Source organism: Macaca nemestrina, chromosome 2 (genome assembly GCF_043159975.1).
Source record: "Macaca nemestrina isolate mMacNem1 chromosome 2, mMacNem.hap1, whole genome shotgun sequence".
Taxonomy (NCBI): domain Eukaryota; kingdom Metazoa; phylum Chordata; class Mammalia; order Primates; family Cercopithecidae; genus Macaca; species Macaca nemestrina.
In genome coordinates, this window is record NC_092126.1 from 181,276,236 (window position 1) to 181,303,996 (window position 27,761).

Consider the following 27,761-nt stretch of genomic DNA (forward strand, 5'->3'; position numbering starts at 1 on the left):
CACTTGGCTGATGGACTTATTCCCATTTGCACATTTTGATGCTGGGTGCTGTCTCTAGGAAGAAAAGAAATAGAGAACAACTTTCTATTGTCTAAGCACTTAGAGTTGAACTGGAAATACAGACCATACACAACAGATAGCCGAAGAGTTAGCATATCTTGCTCTGCCTTGGCTCTGGCCTCTACTTACAGTTGTGCTGCTTAGATGTAGATCAACTGAGTTTTGTTTATACCTGAAGGGAAAAATTCACCATCATATGTTACATCGAATCCTAATAGAAACGCCTGCAGCACAAAAGCAAAAGCAGATTTACTATTAACTCACTCTCACCTGAAACATTCATCTCAATTCGAACTTAGGTTAACACATAGGCACTGGTATTGTCCTCTGGGACAGTTCACACATCCTCTAGAATTTAGAATTTTGAAATGAATGTCTAGGTGAAGACAGAGTATCGAGGCAGCCTACATTTTAAAGGCTCAAAATGAAAAAAGGCACAGTAAAATAGGTCAGCGGGACTACTTAGTGGTAAATATCTCATTTTCTTGTTGTGTTTACCCTTCTGACCCAACAGAAGAGTAACGTATATCCTCTTACTGCATTCTTAATAAGGTTATTTACACTGCATATCCAAGGAGTTTATGCTGTATGCAATAAATTCTCGGCTCTGAAACGTGGGTGAGATTGTAGACATCAGTATTGGAGGAATTAACCTTGTAAATGAGGAGCACTCTTATTGAAGTTCTGGATTTTGATTATTCAAGAGTGACACGGGAATATAAGCAGTTTTCTGCAGAATGATAATGATCAGCCTCACAAAATACCACTCGCTATGAATAAGTAATAACATCTGGGCAAGGAGTGAAGAATTCTGACTTCATTTTTTAAATGTCTAAGTACTACTTTGCAATTTTCCATGCCAACAGAGGAAAGAAATATTGTGAATATCTCTGATACATAGAATTAAGGTCTTGTTCATCTGTAGTGATCTGTATCATGAACTGGTTGGGCTTGACAAAACTAGGAGGAGGAAATCTAAGTAGAGTAGAACCTTCTCAATTCACACTGCCTGTTACTCATGCCCCCCAATATGCCCCAGAGATTCCTTTATGTCCCACCTACCACTCAACCATACCTATGTGACTTCAACTTCCACAGTTAAGACACATCAGGATAAACTAGTTTATTAATTTCCTGATTTGTGAAGAAGTTATAGGCATCTACGGGTATGATTAAGCTATTGAATTAAAGCCCAAAAATGGGTTACTGGGATCAAAAGGAAAAACTAATATTTTCTCATTTAAGTAAAAGCCTCAGATAATGTTATGTGAATTTAATTTCAGCCAGTTTTCTAACAAAGAAAAGCCTCTGAGGATTAACATGGGACTTGAAGATTCTTCCACTGATTCTTTCTCCACCAATTCATGATAGTTATATATATGTTGAAGAGGTATAAGAAGAGGATATGTCAGAGAGTCTGTAATTCAGATGAATATTAAAATTTTTCCTAGTAACTTGGAAACAAAAGCTCATCTATCTCATGTCTTTTGAGCCCATGTCTAAAACCTAACCACCATGCCTAGGAATCGGGGAGTAGATGGATGGAGAATTTTTTTTTCTCTCTCTCTCATATGAATACTTACAGAATATATAGCATCCACAATAGTAAACATAAATCCCATTGCACATTATGGTATAGGCAGGGTTACAGAATGCACCTATTTGTGAAAACTGTAAAGCTGCTATTTGTGCACTTTAATATCCGTAAATTATATCTCACAAAATAGAACTGTAAATAATAATAACAAAGTAGGGGTGGGAAGTGGGCAGAAGTGAAAAATAAAACAAGAATGGCTGAATATTGATACATTTTGAAGCAGGATGATGGGTACATAAGGGTACATTATGCTATTTTGCTTACTTTGAATAGGTTTGAGATTTCCCATAAGAAAAGTTTTTAAAAACACTAATAGTTTTAGTTTCATTATCCCACAGTCACAACTTTTATCGATATAAGGACCATGTTTAAAATCCACTAATATCTTTGACATTTAACAATGCAGACTGAAGACATCACCTTCACACAGCCCTACCTGAAGGAAAGAGCTTGACATTTTCTAACCTCTGGGTCTTTGCTTGAATAAAGATGGGACATTAAAAAAGCATTCTCACAGTCATCCAATATTATTCTATTGCCTCAGAAAGTCAGTGATACCCAAGCAACTCTGCACAGTTAGGTTTCTTAGGCCTGCAATGTTGTCTCCATTTCTTTCCACTGCCTTAAATAGACTGAGCCTACTTGGACTTAACAATGTCCTCTCATTACCGACTTAGCCTTTATTAATTCTACCACTGTATTTCTGAGATCCTCAGATTAAAAATACTCTGTACTATTACACAGCATCTTACCTAAAGTACTGATATATCAATACTGAAGTCTTTATAAAAAATGTTTAGTTGATGTTCAAGCTTTGGTACAATTAAAAGTGAAGGTAAAACTGCTTTATAAGCACAGATATCTTCATACTATTACATAAGAAATGGTTAGTGCTCAAAAAAATGTTTAGTGAATGACAGAATGGTAGAAGGGAGATACTTAAATGATTTTAAATTATTTTCTAATGGACTTCGAACATAGAAGTAAAAAAAGTAGTAAAATACTTAAACTAAAAAAGCATTTTCAAGATTTCATAGTGTCAGTAGGAAGCATTTATGGACTTACTGTGGGCAAAGAAATGCCTCATTATACTGAGGCATTTTTTAAAATACATATAGTATTTTTTAATTATAAAAAGGACTATTGGTCTAATAGCTGCTAAGAGAAGCAGTCAAATCTCTAGGGGAAAAATGCCTCTACTTATAACACATTTATTATGAGGACAGCCTTAGTTTGCTAAGTTTTACTTTGGTGAAAATTGGTTTTAAAAGATCTAAACATTGAAACCTAAAGTGAGGCAAAAAGCTGTGTGGAGGGTAAATTAGCTGAATAGTTACTTTTTCTCCCTCCTTTGCTACAGTTTATATGCCAAATATTAAGTAGCAACAGCTTAAGAACTGAAATAATCCTAACCATTCATTGACAAAGGGGGCTATACTAAATTTGCACTAAGCATTCTATACAATGGTTTTCTTTTCATAACAAAGAGTAGCAGGTCAATCATTATCAACATCAAAAGCCAAAACTAATAAATTAAACTTTAGACAAAATCAGCTGGTTTTGCTCCTGCCATATTACGGTGCCTACATGCCCAATCCTTCATTTCAAAGAACATTAGACAGTCAATGCTATTCTTTCTAGAAACAGGCCAAAAGAAGCACATGTAAACTTCTAAGGTATGGTGTGAAAACAAAGCACCAATCCAATGGACTGAGTGCCCACAGTCTGTGAAAAATTCAGAAGAGATCAGAATAAAAGTTTCACATTGTATGCACTTCATACGCAGCCTTTGCAACACTAAGCTTTGCAGTAGCAAAAGCACAAAATGGTGCAGTCCTGTCAAATGTTACATTGCCAGAGCATGAAAATATCAATAATGACTGTATCTAGAAATTGTATTTCGGCAGTCTTTTGAGATGCGTGTGTGTGTGTGTGTGTGTGTGTGTGTATACACACACATACATATATACACACACACACAGATACACAATGCACATACACATTCATATACATACACACACATACATACATATGTGTCTGTATGAGAGAGAAAGAGATCTGTCTACATAGTTCATTATAGAGGAGGAATACTGTGGCCGACATGTCATGCATATGACTAGCCATATAACCAAAAGTTGCTCTCACTAACAACTTTTTGATGCTTTTTTCCTTCAAGGCTACAGCTTGTTTTCTTCTTAGACTAAGCTTAACGATGAGTTGTGATGGAAATTTTGTCCTAAAAATGTTTAGTCGTGAGAGCAATGGGTTAGGAAACGCTAAGAAAGCAGAGGAAATGATTCCTATTGGTTTGAAATTCATGTGGAATGAAAATATTCCACACCTGTGGTCAGCTCCTGGTCTGGGTTAACAGCCTCATGCTGAGTATCATAGGCCAAAGGGAGAGTTTAAAGAGTGGTGAGAGGTCCAGACGCTACAGGCAGTAATGGAAAGTCAGCGGGATGATCATTCTTCCTCTTTACATTTTTTATTAGTGTGTGGGTTGCTGCATCAGGTGTGGAAACAGGAATAAGGGTGCGATAATATCTCTACCCTTGAGCATCACACTATTCAAGTGAGGGAAACAAGACATATAAATTAGATAAACAATAAATGATAAAGTATAGTATATTTTAAGGACCAAGTAGATCGTGCAGTCAGTAAGTGTAGAAAGAGTAAAGAAAAGGGAGAGATATAGTCAGGGGAAACTTCTGAAGGAGACAACCGTGGTGCTAGCCCTTCTGAGCATGGAGAAGGCAGAGGATGGGTATTCAGCAAAGGGACCCCCCGGCTTATCCCCATAGAGAAGCCTGGGACCCTCCAGCCTGGCAGAAACACAGCTCAGACTTTCCAATGTACATAGCAGGAGGTCAGCTCTTGTTTTTATTCCAGTACTTCTAAGCCTACGACTCATCCTTTAGTTAGCAATAGGAAATGTGAGAGGCTGCGTTCAATATAAAATTTCCTACATAAAACCCTGCTGAGAAAAGTGCACATCAAGGAAAACCATTCAAGACATTTACTCCTAAAGGATTTCTAAGCTCTATCCTTGGATCAGGTTAGAGCTTCATAAAGCTACATATCATGACTACCTTAGCTTGGACTAAAAGGACTAAAAACTGTCTTCTGAGTTATGCTTTAAAATTAAACTCTCTGGCCAGACGTAGTGGCTCACACCTGTAATCCCAGCACTTTGGAAGGCTGAGGTGGGTGAATCACTTGAGCCCAGGAGTTCAAGACCAGCCTGGCAAACATGGCGAAACCCCATCTCTACTAAAAATACAAAAATTAGCAGGGCATGGTGGTGCACACCTGTCATCCCAGCTACTCAGGATACTGAGGCATAAGAATCGCTTGAACCTGGGATGCATAGGTTGCAGTGCACCGAGATCATGCTACTGCAGTCCAGCCTGGGTGACAGAGAGAGACTCTATCTCAAAATAAATAAATACATTAAAAAAACCCTCTGACTTGGAAAAATATATCAGAAATAATAATCACATAGTCTTTGATCCAGTAATTCTAATTCAAAAAATTATTCCTAAAAACAATTTCCCTTGAGTATATTAGTATGTATTCATGATCATTTTGGTATTTTTTTTTCTTTGTAGTTGAGAAGACTGGGCAAACAGATACACCTTAATTCAGTTAACTCATCCACTGAAAATATGCATTTACCATGCAGACATTTAAAAAAGAATAATTTATCTGTCCAAACACTGACTGAGAACTAGCAAACTAGGAGTTGATATCTACATGATGAGAAGGAACATTCACATGATGATCTTGGATCAGAACATAAAAGGCTTAGGTGACAACAAAAGCAAAACTGTCTAGACAAGATGTCCCGAAGGATCATAATGAAGGCCACCCATGACTGAAGTGAGGTGTATAAGGAATGAGAGGCGATGAGGATTGATATCTGGGCATGGAGAAGATCACACATAGCCCTGAAGACTGCGGCAAAGAATGACATTGTAACCTAAAAATAATGGAGCCAGCACAGTATTTTAAGCAGCTATCATAGTTTATCTTTTAAAATAGTGACTCTACTCTCTATATGAACATGAACTATACAGGGGTAACAACAGAGTGGGGATACAAGATAGGTGGCCTTGCAGCAGTCCCCGCAAGAAACTGAGTGTGATCACAGGGCAAATGTGGTGGAGTAAACGGTGTGGGAGAACATTCTAGAGGTAAAATGCTTGCTTCTTCTTCCTTTTCATAGTTCTTGTTTTGCTTCATTACTAATGTACTAGCATTGTCATACATGTGAATTTTATTGTTCCATCTTGTATCCTTTTTGAAAACAAGTGGTGCATGAATATAAAGTTATAAATAAAAATGTGTGTGTGTGTGTGTGTGTGTGCGTGCGTGCGCATAAAAGCACAAGCTAAGTAGCAGCAGTATAAATATGCATGTAGGAAGAGCATGAGCCAAGAATCCAATAGACATGACTTCAGACTTCTGCTTTTAAAGATTTTATTTTCTTTACATTTAAAAGGCATGATCTTTACTAAATATGATCATGGTAGTATGAAGATTAAGAGTTAATATTTAAAATGCGCAGCACAGGTCACATTGAAGAGGGTCAGTAATTGCTTGGGATTACAAATGGGAAGAACCCTGGATATTATGCCACAGAAAAGATCTGGGGGTTTTTGCACAGAGGGCTAGAGTGCAAAACAGTGTTTTAGGAAGATGTCTCCGGAGGTAGTGTATAAAGGAAAGGGAAAGGCCAGTTAGGAGATGATTGCATTCTTTACAACAACTATATTAGAAAGAGAAAGAAGAGATCTCATTATCACCCTTGACATACAAAGAAGAGAATGACTCACCTTAGGTCAAACAACAAATCAGGGGTAGAAATGAGACTGGACTGGAACTCATACTTCCTAATTCCCTAGACCTCTGCTGCCTACATTATTCAAATACGGTATGTGAATTTGGCTTTCCATATGACCTTTTTCAAATATTAAATCTTGGTGAAACCCACCAGATAAATAATACACCAAAGGTCAAGAGAATAGAGAAAATAGTGGTTTTCCCTAAGTTCAAAAAAAAATCCCATTCCTTGAGATTTGTGTCTACTAATTTTCAATTTTTTCCAAAATCAAAGCTTTTATTTAAATGGCATCAAACTTCCTCTTTGCTACTGCTGAATCTATAGGTATATATGAGTGTATATAGTATGTGGGTGTGCATTCACACATACATTTATCTTAAGTGTTAAAGTGATCTGTCTCCATTAACTCAACTGTGCAGAAAACACTTTTAAAGAGAAATTATTACTTAGCTCACCACATCTTTAGAACAAGTAAAGGTTTTACAAATACCTCAAGGAAGTATTATACTCAGTAAATGTGGGGATTTGAAAGCCCGGATGATTAGTGAAGGTAGTGGCCTAGACGATGAGAACGAAGCACAAAGTCACGTAAGATCCTTCATTAGTAATGAACTGTGCTAATTGCATTAAGATCCAGGGTATATTCAGAACAGGGAAAGGTGAGTGAGGTGGTGTCCTGAACAGGTGGCAGATAATGTCATCTTCTAAATTTGCCCAGGAGTAGCAATGCACAGGACTCCCTGTGCTAGAGAGTCACCTTCTGAAATAGAATACAAGGAACTGACACAACAAAGACCAAATATCATTACTTTTCAAAATTTAAGGCTGTAATCTTTAAAATACCTCATCAGAGTTCTCCTACTCACTTCCAATTTATAGTAGAGAAATGCACTTAGATTATTTTTGAGCAGTGGGGCAAGACTGGTTGACGTGTTGATTGAAGAGCCTCCCATCAACCCTCCTTCTCCAAGCAACATTCAGTGGCAAAGATAGGGCTTTACACAAGTCTACCCAATTAAGGTATTCCAAAAATATTACATTAACTGAAGCAGTAGGAGGAAAGAGAGAGCGAGAAAAAGAGGACCACTGCTCACAGTCTGTCTGCCATTGATTCTGGTGTGGGAGCGCTCCCCATTGCACAGCATTCTTACATTTCTTGTACTCCCTTAATTCCCTTGATGATAGTGAAGCTAGCACTGGGTATGCGCAAAGTAGATGATCCCCCAAATTTTTTCTGACTGTAATCAAATTGAAGGATATGAAAAATTTGCTGTGAGGAGTGGTGGAATGTGTTCAAAAGCAAGTAACATAAGCATCAGTCCTTATTTTCCTCCTCTCTTCCTTTTTATTAAGTAGAATTTACTGTGTGCCTGCAATGAATACTAAGCCCTTTACCTGTATTATTTTATATAATCCTCACTGCAAACCTATGACATAGGTAGCAAGAAATCTGCATTTTAGAAATGAGGATACCGAGGCATGGTTAGTAAGTAGTGGGGCCAGAGCTCTAATCACTTAACTTTTGAGCACATATTTTTAACCACTCTGTTTAGAGAAATTGCCAGGTGTGCAAATTGAGACTAGAAAGAGAACAACATGTTCACAGACCATCGAGCTGTTCAGTATAGCTGGTGGAAACAGGAAAGAGCGTAACAGAGTGCAGTGGTCAAAGGCTCAGGCTTTAGCCAGCACCACTGCATCTAAATGCTGCCTCTGCCACCAGCTAACCCTGCAATCTCGGAAAAGTTACTTATCTTCTCCCAGCCTTAGTGTCCTCATCTGGACTGTGCTGTATTAGCTGTTATTCATATTATTACCATATCTCTTTGATGCTGATGGGCATGTTTTTTCACAGTTTTATGTATCTAAAAATCAAGACGTATTATGTAATCAATATCAAATAATCTTTTCAGCTGAAAGATATAACCCATTTGTTTTTGTTCTGAGTGAAGAAAACTAGTCTGCATGAAAGGTGTTTGTTCATTAACTTGTCTGAGTTCATTGCGTTGGTAGCATCGCATGCAATTTAATTTTCACTGAAATATGAATATCCAATTGGGACTTAAATGTCTTCAAAAAAGATTACTCTATGAGGCCTATGAAGCAGCTTGCATAAGAAGAAGACTGTTGCAAACAGGTAATGCAATTAGAGGCAGAAGACAGAGCCAATGTTTTCGAATAAATCACAAGACTTTTAAAAGTAGTGAAGCATAGCATGGTTGATTCATGCATTGTGATGGACTATCACTGAGGCACCAACATCTGCCTGACAAATGCTTCTACCAGGTTTTCAAGAGAAACTATTAAACTTCCAACATGTAATTCAATTAAAGAAAAAATGGAACCATGAATTAACAAGTAGGAAATGCAAACAAAACATCTTGAAATGACAATATCTGTCTCTAAAGAAGTCATGAACATGCATTGTTAAAAGCAGCATGTCAAGGCCAAACTACATAATTTCTCATAGCCTAAAGAGAGTGAGAAGAATCATTAAACTCTGACTGTAAAGGAAACTTGAGCTCCAAGTTTAATTATGCTATTTAAAATGATAGGAATATGTAATTGATATAAATTATTATTAGTTCATAAAAGAAATGTTTGTATTTTGTACCCGCCTCCAAGTCTTATGAAATTAGTGCTGTGTCTTAAAATAGATGACACCTTGGAGACAAAGTAATATGATGCAACCATTATGAATGTGCCCAGGTGCATTGGTTTTCTATTACAAATTACTCCAAATATCGTAGCTTAAAACAGCACAAATTTGTTCTCACAGTTCCAGAGTTCAGAAGCCCAAAATGGTCTTATGGGGCTAAAATCAAGGTGTCAGCAATGACTGCATTCCTTCAGGAGGCTCTGGGACAGAATTCATTCCTTGCCTTTTCCCATCCCTAGAGGCTGCCCACATTCCTTAGCTTGTGGCCCCTTTCCATCATCAAAGCCAGCATTCACATAACTCCAACCTCTGCTTCTTTCATCAGGTATCCTCTCTGATTCTCCTAATCAAGACCCACATGACTACATTGGACCTACTGGGATATTCCAAAATAATCTCCCCATGTCAAGATTTTTAAATGAATCACATCTGCTATATATGTGTCTGTTAAGTAAAGCAACATAGTCATAGGTTATGGGGATTAGGACATGGATAGCTTTGGAGTCTGTCATTTGCCTACCACTGGAGATAAACAGGTGGTAAATTGGAGTGGGGAAGACTTTGTCTGCCTTGTCAAGCATTTAGAACTTAAGCAATGAAGTATCAGTAAAGGTTGTCATCTACTTCCTGATCCCTCCTTCTACTACCTCACTGACATCTTTGCCATCTTTAAATCTCTGATTTAAGTTTATATTCAGTTTCTAATCTCAAAACCTAGGTATATTTTTGCTACTGTGCTTTGCACCTATAATGGCTTTACCTCTTTCCTTCCTTTTAATTGCCCTAATTAAGAATAATCTTTTGAAAAGGAGAGTCTACCCTCTTAAAAAGCCTTCTTGAAATCAAAATTTATCAGATGTGGTTATATCACCACTCTCAATTTCTTTCTATATTGTACTTTGTAAGGTTGAGAAATTTACAAATGTGACACCAAATCAATTTGTTCAGGGAAGACAGTTCCATGCTTAAATGAAAGGGTCAAACCACAGCACCAGGTGATGTTCAGAGACATGGATGACCGCATCCTAAGGAATGTAGGCCATAATTCTGGCTAATTTTACTAGCCCCTTTTTAAAATAACTTCTTCAGAAAGCTATATGGAGGCTGAGGGTAATTCTTAACACTGTTAACATCAGTGATCAATGGAAACTTTTTTTTTTCAGTTTTTTAAAATAAAGGAAGGAAACAAAAAAAGAAAATCTATGTCAATGAAACTTTTAAAGTTACCAATTTAAACATAAAAGCCAGGATATTTAAGTATCCCAAGGGAACATTAGCTTGTTCATATTTCATGTGCTTCATTTTAAGGCATAACACTTAACAGTATAATTAGCAATCAAAAATATTTTATCTGTGTACTGTGGGTGTTTGATGTTATTATGAGATCCTTGAATTTTGCATTTCCTGACTTCTGTGTTTAAATGTATAACCTTAATGTTGCATTATTGTCATGTCTTACATTAGTTATTGATAGCTTGTAAATGAAATAGATGCCCTAGCAGGTCTTTTCTACCTCTAACTTCCGTAGATAATTTCTGCAGACACACATTTTATGAACCAATATTACAGAGGCTCTATAAAAACCGTAATGGAAAACAACACAATTCTTGCTGAAATGTATGGGGGGTTCTAAAAGGTTTTTCACTTTGTAACAATTATGTTGAATCTCTTTGAAAGGTTGTTACTTGTTTTGCTTCTTTATGTCATTACATCAATTTTACCCTGCACTGAAAACCTATTTCAAAAAATTAAAGCTCCACAGCAATTTTCAACCTATCAAAGATTTAATGTAACTTTATAAAGCCTGCATTATGTTGTTTTCTCTAAAAATCACCAAGATCTCAGGTAAAGGACAGAGTAAGTCAGTACTTAAATGTATTCTAATTGTGAAAGTCATTTCTTTCTTTGATATTCAGGATTTTCCATTACCACATTTCACTGGCAACTGGCAAAGTGATAGTAGTTTAAACGCCAAAGAGATTTCTAATAAAATTTTTGCCAAGTCAAAACTAGCTTTCAAACCTAAGTGTTTTATCCAAAGTTTTTTTTTTTTTTTTAAATCCACAAAGCAAATGTAATGTGGGAATATGAATCAATCTCAGCACATCAGGTTAGGTAGATTTCTGCCATGCCTTCTTGTCCTCAGAATGTCACCCCATTCCCCAATTCACTGACAAGTAAGCAGAATTCAAAACTGCAAACTCTATTAGTTCCCTGTCTAAATCCAAACACTATTATACGAAAATACTCTTATTCTTTATACTGCACTGGTAACAGTTTGGATATCCAGAGTTGTTGAATCTGCAATTGAAGATAAGATTTTTAAAAATCTATTTAATGGAAGAACAACTTTGAGAAAGTGATTTTTCTAGACAAAACCCTGTGATTTCACTGGTACAATGAACCCATGGAATAGCACAGTTGCTTAATACACTTCTGGGCTAGTAGTTGACTTTGACATGCTGTCTTAAAATTTAACCAATTCAGTCACCTAAGGAAAAAAAATGCTAAACTTTTTGGTGTTGTATCTTCACACCCTCTATCTCAATTTCCACCTTGGAAAACTTTAGTTCCAATATATAATTATAATATACATTACATATGAATACAAAATATTTGTGTTGACAAATTCATATTGTTTAGGTCTCAGATAAGAAATGTCCAACAATTATAGACCAGATTAAGAAAATGCGGCACATATACTCCACGGAATACTATGCAGCCATATAAAATGATGAGTTTATGTCCGTTGGAGGCACACGGATGGAGCTGGAAACCATCATTCTCAGCAAACTATCACAAGGACAAAAAAACCAAACACCGCATGTTCTCACTCATAGGTGGGAATTGAACAATGAGAACACTTGGACACAGGAAGGGGAACATCACACATCGGGGCTTGTTGTGGGGTGGGCAGAGTAGGGAGGGATAGCATTAGGAGATATACCTAATGTCAATGATGAGTTGATGGGTGCAGCACACCAACATGGCATGTGTATACATACATAACAAACCTGCACGTTGTGCACATGTACCCTAGAACTTAAAGTATAATAAAAATAAGTTAAAAAGAAAAACAAGAAATTATAGCTGTACCAGATATCCATGTTTGAAGGAAGAGGAAACAAGGCACTATGCACGCATACAGAGATCAAGAAATGTTTTCAAATTTCAATTTCCTGCTATTATTTTTGATTCTGAGGCACATAACACCCAAAATATATTTTCTTGAAATAGTCTATTACATCTTAAGGCGGAAATCAACATGGTTGCATGAAGGTACTCAATAAAAAGTGAAACTGTTTTTGAAACTCAGTTTGGTTGCTCTGGTTTGAGTATTTGTCCCCTCCAAAATTCATGTTGTAATTTAATCTCCAATGTGGCAATATTGAGAGATGGGACCTTTAACAGGTAATTAGATGATGAGGACTCTGCCCTCTTGAATGGATTAAACCATCCATAGATAGATGGATTTACAGGTTAAGGAATTAATGAGTTATCATGGCAGGGCAACTGATGGCAGAAGAAAAAGAAAGAAGGAAGACGGAAAGAGGAAAGAGGAAGGAAGGAAAGAAGGAAGGAGAAGGAGGAAGGAGGAAGGAAGGAAGGGAGGGAGGGAGGAAGGGACGGTGGGAGGGAAGGAGGGAGGGAGGACGGACCACCTGAGGTAACATATTAGCACATGCAATACCCTGCACCACCTTGGAACTCTATAAAGGGTTCACACCAGCGAGAAGGCTCTCATCATATATGGTCCCTCGACCTTGGACTTCTTAGCCTCCAGAACTGTAAGAAATGAATCTCTTTTCTTTACAAATTACCCAGTTTCAGTTATTTTGTTGTAGGCAACAGAAAATGTACTAACACATTGGTTGTAGAAGGACAGTTACGATAAGGCCTTAAGAAAAAAATACCTGAGAGTTCTTATCATTGTTAAGCTTGTCTTCCGGCACAAAACCAGTTGCACTGATTTATACTAAGTGCCAAAAGAAGAGGATATTGTGGAACAACATCATTATAAAGCAGAAGTCAGCAAACTTTTTCTGTAAAAGGCCAGATAAAAACATATTTTCCTCTTTGTAAGCCACATACAGTTTCTGTCACGTATTCTTTGTTGTTTGTTTGGTTGATTGGTTGGTTGGTTGGTTGATTAGTTGATTAGGGTTTTCTTTTCAATGGCCCTTTAGAAATGTAAAACTCATTCTTAGCTATGAGCTCTAAAAAGCAGGCTGCAGGGCCTATTTAGCCTGCACATTGCCCACCCCTGTTACAGAGGTATGGAAAACACTACCAAATTTGAGTCCCCACAAAGTTAAGTCTGATTCCCTGATACGGTTATCCCTTGCTGCCTAACAAAGCACTCCAAACCTTAAAACTACAATTACAATCACTTATTTTGCTCACAAATCTGCAATTTGTCTAGATCTCAGTGGGGATATCTGATTGCTGCATCATAAAATAATGGGTTGGAGTGGTTCAGTTGGGGCTGGATGATCAACTTCCAAGATGACTCACTTAGGGCTAGTGAGAAGGTTCTGGCTATTGGATCCTTCCCAGTGGCTTCTCCAGGGGATTGCTTTGGTTTCCTTATAACATGTTCCCAATAACATGACGGTGTTCTCTCCCAAGAAAACCAAGCAGAAGCTGTATCACTTTTTATATCTAGATTCAGAAATCACATCATATCATTTCAGCTATAGTCACAATCCCATTCAGATTCAAGAGGAAGGAACATAGACACCTCACATCTTGAAAACAGGAACATCAAGGAAGGGAATGCGAAATGGGAGACATTGTTGTGGCAATTTGGAGGATATACAATCTGCCACCCCAAAATTAAGTTTTCTGTCTTCGCTTTTCATATGGGGCAGATTTGGACAGAGTTGAGTAGATAAAATATACTTTTATAGTTTAGACTTAGAGAATCTTTTTAAATACTTCATAAACTTTCTGCAAGTGTGATGTATTTAGTTGCAGAATTTAAGTTTAGAAGCTAGAATCCATAAGCTCTCTCTCCAAAGAAACTGGCAGGAAGTCAGCTCTTTGGGTTGTATAAAATGAGTTAAGAAAGCCAAAATATATCAGCATACCAAAAGGAAAGCATGTGTTAAACACATCCTTTCCCTTTCTGGATTGTTTTCTAAGGAGACTAAAAATTTACTTAGTCTATAACTCAAAAAGGACATGAGGTCCTTTTCTGACATCTTTTTTTTTTTTTTTTTTTCCTTGGGAACCTAGAATATCACTGGGCTTACATGTTAATTATTTGAGGTGCTTTCCCATTTCAGCAGCGTCAACCTACCTTGACATTGTTTCCATTTGCAACATTCCAATAATCTCTCACATGTTGGGATATTGATCTAGACACATGGCTATGAGTGGCCAGTTAAGCAATGTGTGGCAAGGAAAAGACAGGCTGTGGTATGCACCACTGCTCATCTCAGCAATCAATTTCAAGCACCACAACTTTATCAGTTGTTTAGAGATCTATAATCATTGTGAAGACTCACAGCAGCAAACCATGCACTTCATGTTTGTCAAGCTTTGATTTGATTTTCTCTGCTCTAGGGAGGAACTGACAGGCTTAATAGAGGCATCTGCATCATGTGGAATGGATAGAGTGAGGCAATACCTTCAAAACATACTCTTTGCTCTAAATACCTGAGTAAGTCAGGCTTAACTGAATAAAATATTTTAGGATTTTTTTTATGGATTTTAAAGCACATATGCCCTATTTCTCAGCAAATCTTGTGAACACAGATAGAAGTATAAAATGTGGTTACATGCTGTTTTCATATTTCCATTGATAGTATGGTGGTACTAACACAGATTCTAAAAAGGAGAGACTTAAGGGTAGAAATCCAGTTGCGGGTACAAGTTGGGAGGCTGCTTTGAAGTCAGTAGGAGTAGAAAGCACGCTGTGTGTTTATTTGTTAGGGCCTAAAATTATCTTTTTGAGTAAAGCACATGGTTTTAATATAGATTGTTTGTTTGAGTGCCTTGAAGAAATCTCATGGAAACTGCTGAGACCTAACTCTCTTGCCTCCATCAATTTGTACCTGGTCATTAATTCTGCTAAACTCACCAAAATCACAAGGAGGGTATAACACATTAAGTATTTCTTTTTAGCCTGCTTTACAAGTATCCCTTCAAAGGTCTTCCTCCAGTCCAAAAATATATTTATATTTTTTCAGTATCTAATATGCTATCAACCCTACCACCATCACATATCCAAAGCAAATAATTCTTAGTAATTCTTCCTTCAATCAGCATCAGAAAACCATGACACTCAGGATCTCATCTGAGAATAAAATCGCTAACTCTCTGTTGCATTAGCTAATGGCTTGACAAGAGAAATGATATTAAAAGTGACCATGCAAGAATATGCCATCCATCTGATCCTCAGTTTATATATTATAACTCAGCCCCATCTCTGGATAAAGCTATAGAAACAGAAAGCTACATAAATGAACCACATTAACCTAGACCCATACAAAATCACTTTCTCTGAGTTATGTCTCAATATGCAGCCCTAAATTTATATCTAGGGTCCAAATGAGAAAGAAACATGAAGCATGCTGCCATCGTACTATAAAATCAAGGTAGAATTACTGCCTTTAAGATTATTCAGGGCCTTCTGCACTGAAGTTTTTTTAAATAGAAAATACAGTGTTTCATTTTTGGTAGGTCTTGAGGTTGCCTGTGCATGGCAAAGACATGCTTTTACCTAGAACCTTTGTTCATTTAAGGTAGCTTAGAGGAGTCTGACAGAAAGTAAAGACTTAAAGCTCCCCCCGACCAAGAAGTAATGAATTTATTTTAGAGTTTAATACTTAGGACAACCCTTGAGTCAAGATGACATGTCAACCATATGTGTTGATCTTTTTCGCCTCTGAAGATTTCACCAAATTGATTGTAAAAGAATAAATCATAGTTGAAACAAGTAGTAGCACTCTCTCCAGCACCAGGGCATGCTTAGTCCATTTTTATTTTTTAAGGACCAGCCTTCCTCATTTACTTAATTACCTGCCTGGGCCATATGGGCATTTGAGTGTGCAAACACGATTCACATCATTGAAGTGAACAACAAAGGAAAGATAGTACAACAAAAATGATGATGTGAGGATAAAGAAGCAACAGCCCAGAAGAGTAAAACTGAAGTTATACAGCTGAGGGTGGAGGTTGGGGTTTCTTAACACCATCACATGCGAAAAATTGAGGGAAAAATAGGAATATTGATTAAAATCAAACCCTTGCCTTTCTGTATCATCATGTAGGACGCAGACGTCTATCACTTGGATAAAAAAATCAGAAGTCTCTTCTCTAAAGGATTTCCTGATTCCCCCCAGAAATATTTTTTTTTTTTTTTGAGACGGAGTCTCGCTCTGTCACCCAGGCTGGAGTGCAGTGGTCGGATCTCGGCTCACTGCAAGCTCCGCCTCCCGGGTTCCCGCCATTCTCCTGCCTCAGCCTCCCGAGTAGCTGGGACTACAGGCGCCGCAACCGCGCCCGGCTAGTTTTTTTTTTGTATTTTTTAGTAGAGACGGGGTTTCGCCGTGTTAGCCAGGATGGTCTCGATCTCCTGACCTTGTGATCCGCCCGTCTCGGCCTCCCAAAGTGCTGGGATTACAGGCTTGAGCCACCGCGCCCGGCCGAAATATTTTTAATTGTAATATTTTTGAACAGTTGTAGTAGTCACATGCCTGCCTAATTGCTCTAAAGTAAATTCAAAAACCACTGTGCAGAGAACTACTGACATGCTTAATGTTGCTTTATTTTTAAATATATATAGGCAGCAAAACATCATATGGTATTGGAGGCAAGACCGCACCACGGAATAGAGAAACTAATGGTAAATAGGAAAATGTCATTCCGGAGGAAATTGACAGAATTTAGGGAGTAGAGGAGAACATTAAAATACTGAAAATAACATCCTCAGAGATAAATTAGTATTATATACATATAACAGAAAGACACACACACAGAGAGAGAGAAAGAGAGAGAGAGAGAGACTCTAGGAGAGAAAATCCAATAATATAGCTTAATACATTTTAAAAATTATAGCCCGAATAATAAGTTATAAAATAATTAAAGATAAAAATGTTAAAACATTGCCAAAAATTACAAATATGAGAGAAAACATGTAAGAGAGAGTATACTCTCTCAGTGTATCCTCCAGGAAGGCCAATATCTAACCTACAGTAGTTCGGATGATCAGAGCAGAGTGGAAAAAGATATGAAAATCACGACAGAAAAAACGAGAAAGAATTTCTCAGAACTGAGGCCGGGCGCAGTGGCTCGTGCCTGTAATCCCAGAACTTTGGCAGGCCGAGGCCGGCGGATCACAACGTCAGGAGATTGAGACCATCCTGGCTAACACGGTGAAACCCCGTCTCTACTAAAAATACAAAAAAACTAGCCAGGCGTGGTGGCACCTGTAGTCCCAGCTACTGGGGAGGCTGAGGCAGAAGAATGGCGTAAACCCGGGAGGCAGAGCTTGCAGTGAGCTGAGATCACCCCACTGCACTCCAGCCTGGGCGGCAGAGCAAGACTCCGTCTCAAAAAAAAAAAGAAGCATTTCTCAGAACTGAAGGACATGAATCTTAAGATCAAAATAATGGATGAGTGCTTAGAATAATTAATGAAAAATTACAACTAGACACTTTATTGTAAAATTTTGTAGTGACAAATATAAAAAAGAAAATCCAAAAAGTTTCAGAAGGGATTAAAATTTACATACAGGTCAACAAAAATGCCCAACAAAATACTTAACCATAAATATTGGATTCTAAAAAGTAATACAATAATGCCTTTGAAATATGAAAGAAAATGATTCTTAACCTAGAAGGAAGTCCCAGGATTACAACTTTGATCCAAGAGCCAGTCCTGATTGTTAGAGCATGAAAATGGGGCCGTGATTGAGTATAGTGGTCTCTGATAAAGAAAGTCAAGAAAAAATAGGTAATATAAATTTTTTTTAAATGATGACAGAATACAAAAGAGGTGAAGAAATGTGAGAGCATCTCAATATACAAATGCCTGATAGGGTTTACAATGTGTAATTCTCTATAGTCAGATGAATGTGAAAACCATATATTAGCTATCACATTTTAAAACTAATCTATAGGTAAAATACAGAAGACATGGGAAATGGAATGTGTTTTTATCAACTGTGATGATGCAAAAGTAAAAATAGTAGATTTGGGGAAACTTGGGACAATGGAAGAGAAGGCCACAGGCAGTCACATCCTCATCTTATAAAATGAAGAGTCAAGAAAGCCAGCTCACAGTTAATGTACAGGAAAGAACGATGGAGCTACATAATTAAAATTAGAAAAGTAGCCAGTACACAACTGAAAAATAATGATGTAATTTAATGGAAGGATGGAGGAAATTATGGAGGAGAGTAGATAGCTAAATCTTTGTCATGATTGCAGAAAAGAAATAGACAGAAAAAATATTCCATCAAGAAATAACAGCATAATCATCTTATTTAAAATGCTAAGATAACAACTGGGACGGCCAAAAGGATTAAAAATGGATACTTCTGGAGAGGGAGGCTAGAGTTGTTAAGTTTTGTTTTTATTATAAATAATTGTTCATGACTTGACTTTTGAAATTGGCATACATATTTCTTTAATGACTAAAAATATGTTTAAGTAAAACCTATAACTACCAAAATGTAATAATGAATGTACTAACATTTAATATACTAACCTTCTAAATATTATGATTTCAATTTGTCTTTAATATATTCATTTGCTTCAGAAGCCTAACTTTGGGGTGATGAGACACATACACTATTTTTACATAACATTTTATCTTATTTATTTTCAAAATATCTGGGAAGCCACAAACAACCCCTTAGGTTCTGAAATTACTGTTCAAAGTAAATTTTGGAAATTACTGATGAAGAATACATTTTCAAAAGTAAATTAATTTTCCCATAAAAACTTTACAAACTAGGAGAATACAAAAATAAATTTGCCTACGACGAAAGAACTAAAAAATGCTTTTAAATGTATTCTTAGAAATGTGGAATTTATAGAATGGAGAGTAACCCACTGGGGCACTCCTGGAGGAAAAGTTCTCAAACACGGCTACACAACAGAGCCACCAATATTTAGGGAAAAAAAAGACCCCGCTTACATCAATTTTCTGGGGGTGGAGGCCCAGGCATAGGTATTTTTTAAAAGTATCCAGGTGAATCTGAAGTGACACCAAGGTTAAAAACTACTGTCCTAAATGAGGCTATTTCCTAGTATTTCCATGAGAAATCTCTTTCTAGCATTTCTTGGGTAATTTATGTGTTTTGCATTGGGAGAAAAAATCAGTCAAGGAGTGGAGAAAATGGAGTGTGATGATTTCTTGCAAGAGATAAAAACAACAATCAACATAGAGACACTGTTGGTTCGAAGACACCCACTAGTCAAGTTTACTAGTCCAGTGGAGAGCAGAGAGGTTGAGGTTGACATTTCTGGGAACCAGACAAGAGGAAGGAGGAGAGAAGTTTCATGATCTAATCAGGTGTCTTGCTTGTGGCTATTGCCCTGTTTTAAATGTATATTCATGGCCCTGTGTACTACTAAAACTAAATCATATTTGCAAATATTATTTATATTAATAAATGTAATGCATAGCATAATTCAGACAAATCCTATGAGTGATGTCCCAAGAAATAAGTTTAGAAAGCAAAATAAATCTTAACATTGGAGATTTGGGCACATGGTTCTGTGTAGTGCTGTTAACTTTGTAAAGGTTGAGAATATTACATTATTTAACTGTAACTCAGTAGCCTTCACTGGTGTATATGCAAGTATTTAAATATGCACCATAAGCTACAGCCCTTTGTAAATATACAAAATGTAACATTTCATTTATCTTTGTAATAATGTGTTTCGGTGTTCATAAAGACTACAAGGAATGTATTTCAAGGACCATTTATGTTTTGTAGAATTCCTGAAAGTCCCCAGGAATTCCAATTGCTTATTGGAAAAATCCAAAGACTCATATATGTCAGAAAGTTTAAAACATTACACCTTTCTTTATAATGGTAGTACCAATTGTGGGTGAGTGCTGTCAAAATCGAAAGTCTTCACACTTACTTCTTTCAGGTGAAGAGGACTCCATGAGTGATGCGGGCTTTTGGAAGAGGCAGAATGGGGGTGACGATAGTATTGATGGAGCGTTGGCATTGGACCAAGGAAGAAACAACTGGACAAATGTGGAGACTTTTAGAAAAAGGTCTGTGTGGGTGCAGTCACTAATGGAGTTACTGAGTCCCGAATTCACTGAACTGAAAGAAAACAAGCATCAGCTGGTCATACGTTCTTCATTTAGTCAGCTTTTCTTTTTCTATCACTTCTACAATAGAATAAGCCTCAGTGCAAACCTTGCAAACATCTTCTACCAAGATTCCCTTTATTTGCTAGCAGTGCATTTTTTAAAGAAAGAGGTGGGGCCAGCGCAGTGGCTCACGCCTGTAATCCTAGCACTTTGGGAGGCTGAGGTGAGCAGATTGCCTGAGCTCAGGAGTTTGAGACCAGCCCGCACAACATGGCAAAACCCCATCTCTACTAAAAATGTAAAAATAAAAATAGCCAGGCGTGGTGGCACACGCCTATAGTCCCAACTACTCAGGAGGCTGAGGCATGAGAATCACTTGAAGCCAGGAGGCAGAGGTTGCAGTGAGCTGAGATTGAGCCACTCCCTGCACTCCAGCCTGGGTGACAGAGCGAGACTCTATCTCCAAAAAAAAAAAAAAAAAAAAAAGGTGGCCATATTTGTATCACAGGAACATCCATCTTCAACTTTTAAATAAAAACTTAATGAAATCCGAGATACAAAATAAAAGTAAAAGTACTTAATATTTAATTTTAAATATGTTGGTCCAGAAAAAAAAAGTTACCTGATTTTTTTCTCAACTAGTGGCAATACTATAATCTACTGCGTTTCTCTCGTCGCCTTGTCCATCAAGAACCTGAGAGCTAAGTACTATAATTAGTCACGGTAAACAAGATTAGGCATTTCTTTAGCCTAATTGTTTTATCTTCCTTTTTGTTATTCTTATTTTGATAGTTCTGCTGCAATGTCATTTTTTCATATTCCTGTGTTTGTGGTAAGCGACCTCAATGGAGTGCAAAGAAGCAGAAGAGAACACAACTTATTAAAAGCATATAATATTCCATATACTTCACATACTTAGTATTTACAACAACCCTATGAGGTTTGTATTATTCCCATTTTACAGATGAGAAAACAAATTCAGACAGGTTTAGTGGATTTGCAAAGCAAATAAAAGTTAATTATCTGTGAATCCACAGCTGGAATTTTAACTCAAATGTTCTCAATGCCAAGTCCATATCCTTTTTGCTGTAGCACAACACCATTTTTCCTTCCACACAAACTGCACTTACTCTATGAGAGCTGACGAAGGATGTTTTACTTGGTTGTGATTACAATATAATTACAGTACACACACACACACACACGCACACACACGCACACACCTAGTCTCATTTGCATGAAAAAAGACAAGGCAATAAAAATTTTAAAATATTCACATGACTAGGTTCTAAGCCCCTTCTTGACTCCTGCTACGGTGACATTTTTTTTCACCCTCAAATCCACCAAGGAAAGTTGCACAAATAAATAAACAGCTCCAAAGGACCATCCAAAGCAAGAGAGAAAGTGAGGCCTGTCCCCATTTATAATCTCTGGAACCAGAGCTGGAAGACTGGGGTGCCAGAGCAGCTCCGAGGTTTCCCCAACATTCTGGTGTATGAGAAGACTGAAATATTTTAAAATTATCTCTACACTGCTGTGGCTTTACCCGAAAAGAAGAAAAAATTGAAAATTTATCTCTACCGCTATACTGCCAAAGACAAGTATGATCATTAAAATTTGTGAGAGAGCAGTTAGAATGGGTGGATGTGTAATATTAAACTGTTCATAGATAAATCTTAAATGTTTTGAGTGGGGTAAGGTACTCATGAAATATAAATTTTCAGCAAGTGGAACTTCTCTAGATTTCTGACTATTATGATCTCCTTCTAGGGACAGAAAAGAAAAGCACACTCACATAGCTCCTATTATCCTTCACATTACTGGAAAGATACTGTGAGGTAGATATTAGAGCAACTTGTTAATTGTGATAATGATACAATCAAAACAAATGCTATTAAACATGAAACATTATCGGCTATTGTAATTAGAGAGCACAATTTAAATAATCCATAAAAGTTTTTTTAAATAATAAAGCTGTTCTTATAGGATTTAGACCTTCATTTGCTCCTTTTCCCTCCTGGCTGGTAAATTCATCTAGCTATTATTTATTTATTAAAGAGCTTTAATCAAGGGAACTGCTGTGTTGTCACATTTTATTAAAGTTGGTCCTGAGCTGAGCACAACAGGAGGAGGTCATCATGGTGCTACGCAGCTCCCCCACAATTAGACACTAAAGTAAAATCACTCCATCACTGATTCAATTGATTTTTATAATTAAATAGTCTTTACTTAAAATAGTAAAACCGACACAAAAACATGTTCTGCCTTGTTCAGCATCAGCAGGTCCCTATTTGCATCTTGAGTTTTTCCTCCAGTTATGCTTACACGTCTTTAGAATTTGTTATTTGCTTTGCCTATATCCAAAGCAGTTATATATTTTAAGGTACTCTATAAGCTCTATAAGGCTCAATTATTCTCTTTTTTTTTTTTTTTTTTTTTTTTTTAAACAGAGTTTCACTCTTGTCATCCAGGCTGGAGTGCAATGGCATAATCTTGGCTCACTGCAAGATCTGCCTCCTGGGTTCAAGCAATTCTCCTGCCTCAGTCTCCTGAGTAGCTGGGATTATAGGCGTGCGCCACCACACCCGGCTAATTTTCTTTTTTTTTTTTTTCTTTGTACTTTTAGTAGAGATGGGGTTTGACCATGTTGGCCAGGCTCGTCTCTAACTCCTGACCTCAGGTGATCCGCCCTCCTCAGCCTCCCACCGCGCCTGGCCTCAATTAACCATTTTTGTTGACTCCTCTGAAAAGTGGGTCGAGACTGTCACTTCATTTGCAAATGGAGAAGAGGGCACACTAAGCATAAGTGAATTATCAAGGTCAGATCCCAAGAATAATTTCAAGTACTATCTTAAAATTTTAAGATATTCATCTTAACATTTGTCTTTAAATTTTAAGTGCTGTCAAAGTGTTTAAAAGAACGAACTGTGTAAAAGGAAGCCATTTCATTATTCTCTTAATGAACATGGTTAGCATGATGTCTCAGAACTAAGAAGTTGAAGATGGCCAAAATGTATAAAAATTTAACAAGTTATAGGATTAACAGTCAAATCAAGCTTTTGGATTAGTTTAGGATTAATAATCAACCAAATACCAAGATCAGAACTAAAATACAGTTTGCACCACATGGCCACAGTTTGGTTGAGGAGTGACAGACTGGCATGAGTTTCATGTGTACTACTCATTAAGTAGCTTTGCAACTCACCCTATGAGCATATTTCATGTAACTCACATAGTTCCATCAGTGTTGTCAGCTTTGACAACATACAACAAGTTTGTTTTTTGAAATTATTCTCACTGCCAGAAATAATTTAAAAAATAGTATACAGTAAAGACCTTACAGAAACAGTGAAAATTATGACTCATCCAGCTCGATGTGGATTCCACATTTCAGTGTGCCCCTAATTACACACCTTAGAGGAGTCTGATTGATGATATCCCATAAGGAAAATACCCTCTTAATTGATTCATCACCCAACCAACCCCAATCCGCTGTTGGCAATGACAGCCACAGAAGGCTGTGTGAGTTAGTGACTAGGATTATTAAATTACTCTAATCCAGATATTTTTCAGTTCTTTACAGTAGATTAAAGTAAGTTCACACAAGTTGACAAGAACAAGACCAGAAAAAGAACGAAGGTCACATAAGAAAAAGCAACTAAAAGATTTTATGTCATTCATTCATCTCACAAATATTTATAGAGTGTCTATTTTGTACTAGGTATACACTAGGTGCCTCACATACCATGGAGAGAGTAAACAGCCATGACCTTTGTGCTGGTTAGCATTACCATCTGAATGACAGAGAAATATTTTTTAATTCTACTTATCTGCTTTTGAAAGTAACACTAGAGAACAAAATAAAATGAAGGCAAATTTCAATCCTCTTCTTTCCCGTTTCTTGCTAGTCATCAGACGCTGAGGCTCTCAATCTAGTTAGTGTGAGCTTGAACTCATTATTTAATTTCTGTGTGCCTGTGTCTTCATTAGTAAAATGGGGGAAATAATGGTACCCATGTTAAAAAATTATTGCAAAGATTAAATGAGTTAATCAATGTAAAATGCAATGTAGAACCGTGTAGGTCCTACAGTAGGAAAACAAATGTTAGCATTTGCTATTGTAATAAAATTTTTATTACAATTCATCTGACTTGTAACCTTAAGTGGTTAAAGTAAAAATCTTCAGAGGTAGTGACAATGTTGATGTAAGTGAAGAGCATGGAAATCACTATATTAAGGGTCAGGTTGTTTTGTCCAGGATTGGGCATGTCTGCTCCAGATAACTGGTGGTACAGAACAACCAAGGTTAGGATTGAGGATATTTGTCCAGGGAGTTGAGAAGTCCTTTCAGGGAGAAATAACTCATCATTAAAAGAGCAAGGCTGTGAATCCAGGATGAGGACAGCAAGGTGAGGCTGAGCATTGAAAATGTCACTCAGATTGTCCTTGGGCTCTTGCTCCAGGCCTAGAATGGGGCATTACCAAAGAAAGAATGCAAAGTAAGTTTTCTTCCTCCCAACTGAATCTCCATAAGAAGTTTAAGGTATCAGCAATGGCAATGTCAGAAATCCCTGTGAGACTTGAGTGAGCACTAGGGACAGTAGGCGGGCACTCCACAGACTTGGCTGGTCCAGCTGCCAGTTTTGGTTCTAGCACCCATAGCTTTCCCACAACAAGCCAGAGCTGGACAGGACACCAATAACAGATATCACAGGATGATCAATTTACAAAGGTCATATGAAACATCCTTGTTAGGAAATTCAACACATTTGGGTGAAGAAACTGAGAATTTTTAGATTTTCTGCAAAATGGGCATTAGCTTATCCAGAGAAACACTGGTTTGCATCTGTTATTTTGACACTGTTGTTAACTCTCAATTTGTGCTATTTAGGGTATGCTAGTTCTGCTACTCTAAAAAGCACTTTAGAATTTTTTAATGGGGAAACATTTTTTAGATGTGTTGTTAAAGTGTTTTAATCCTACCTGTAGTTCGGAAGCAGCAATATTTTTCTTATTTTCAACAGAGAATAAACCCGAGCTGACTTCCTTTCCTGGGAAGTAAAAAGTGCTCAGTATCATTTTTATAGAAGATTAGGTTTACTGTCATAAGCAGTCGTTGCATCCTGCAATGATTTTTGGCACACTCATACTACTTTTAATTTGAGTTGAAGTTTACTAACCAGAAGCACAAAAGATGTTGCTTTCTAACACATAGCTCCAGGGTCATGTGAATTAATCCAGGAGACAGACTTCATCCCTGAGCAAAAGATCACTAGTTCTAGATTAGGGAAAGTTTGAAAGTTCATATCAGACAGCCTCAGATCAATGCCTAACTTTTGGTTTCCTGCTACACGGAATAATTTTTAGGTAAGTGAATTTTTAGCAAATGTACTGAAAAACGGTTCCCAGTGAGTGCTGTTCTTCAAAAACGAATTCATATATTTGAGAACTAGCAACTTACTCCAATGAAGGTTGCTGTTACTCAAAACTTGATTAGAATTCATTCTGGAAATTTTTTCAGAGCTACTTTACAAACTGTACAAAATACCAGATCTATCAGTATAAATTATATGGTCCCATCTATTCTGACCCTCAATTTAATATCAGGTTTGGTTCAGAATTCCTTCTGTCCTCTTCAGAAGCATCAAACCCAACAAAGCAAAAATAACCTCTGCTGAAGTTTTCAGAAGGAAATTCTCTAAAGGTTATATCTCATGAGAGTTGCAACAGTATCTTGAAAAATAATACCGTAGTTACAATATGTTTATAATCTCATAAGCTGTAAGAGGCAAGATTCTTATTTGTTTACAATTAAAAATGTGCATTGTATAATACATGTAATTTGCATACTTCCACCCAAAACATGAGTTTCAGCAAGGCTGAAACAAAAAAAAAAAATGTATTTTGGAGTTGGTCATTTTGAAAATTAAGTAGCAAGCAATTACCTAATACTGGTTCTTCATAAATTGTTTTCTATGATTAAGTTTTATTTTTGGATATTTTCTGATTTTTTAAAAAAGGTTAAATCAGCGCCATTCCACTACATGTAAGCTCATCTCTGCATTCCCCCAGGACTTCTGGTTTGCTATGCTGTATTTTACTAGTGAGTGGTGTATACATGGTGGTCTATGTATGGATGGAATCGGTATATCCCGGATAGCTTGAGTTACTTTTATGTTTGAAAGTTTTTGTTTACTTTCAAAAACCTTGACACGAATCAACCCAAGTAGGCTAAAAATCTGACTGTGGAAGTTATATTTTCTCAACATATTAGATCAACAACTGAATCACTCTTAAAGGTAAAATGATTTCCTCAACTCCTGGAACACAACGTATGTACTGACCTGTGTCAGTCAGGAAATTCAGAATGCCAGATGTCTGATGAAAGGCGCATTTTCTTAAAAAGAGACCCATTCCTATATAATGGGGGCAGGGAATAATAGCACGAGCATCTGGCACAGTCTGTAGATCAGTTTGCTTGGCCCAGAGGTCTGACGCATAATAGCATTATCACAAATCCCAGACTCACCATCTTTTGCCCATGAATGTTCGTGGATTCTGGCTGCACAACCAAAAACAAAAGCAGAGGATGACCATGTCAGGACCAGTTGACTATTGACATACAGAAGATGTATGAATGCAGCCTCTTGATGATCAAGACGGAAGCAAGCATTGGAAGACTACCAAAAGTAAACAGCTTTCCTTGTCCCTGCAGGCATACGTGCAAAATAAATCATTCCTGAGATGGTGATTAATGTTTTATACTTTTCTACTTCTCCTTCCAATTCAATTAAATTAACATACATCTAGTTACTTATGAGACTGAGTTCTTATGGCCTTCTCGAAGGCTAGTTTACTATTTATAAAAGTGGTTTGCTGTTGTGCTTTTTATATCTCTTTAATGGCCTTGATAATGGTGAAGACATTCAATGTTATTGTATTTCCTCCATTTAGTGGGTTTTATCTTAGACTCCCCTGGGTTGGGGTGAATTGTGATCTAACAAATAGACCCATTCTTTGTGCTCCCCACTCTGTTTTCTTCCAATGTCTAGTAGGTGCATAATTGCTACTCTTTTTGACACAGCAGCCCCATGTGAACTGTGAAGTTTGCAGGCTGACGTTTTGATCTGGAGTGAAATTTATGAGATTTAGTGCCTTGTTGTTGGATATTCTTCCTCATACCTTTATGTAACTTCCTATGCTGCCATTTTACCTATTTGATACTCGTATTGATGGATAAATCACTTCTGTTGAATACTTAACCAGGACCGGATCCTGTTAGCATATTTCTAACGTGAACTGGTGTTGTGTAGGTG

The 27,761-nt window shown here is 37.1% G+C and overlaps 1 protein-coding gene across 10 annotated transcripts in view; it reads right to left on the minus strand.

Annotated features, from left to right (window-relative positions):
• Window positions 1-27,761, minus strand: part of LOC105477512 (zona pellucida like domain containing 1) — a 310,970-nt gene that overhangs the window by 73,445 nt on the left and 209,764 nt on the right. For 8 of the 10 annotated variants that reach the window (XM_071092501.1, XM_071092504.1, XM_071092503.1 and 5 more), the window contains one exon: window positions 20,265-20,455. The gene's annotated coding sequence lies outside the window, so the exon portion shown is untranslated. Of the gene's footprint in view, window positions 1-20,264; window positions 20,456-25,428; window positions 25,497-26,974; window positions 27,155-27,761 lie in introns of all 10 variants that reach the window. The other 2 variants (XM_071092505.1, XM_011734073.3) reach the window with 2 other exon arrangements.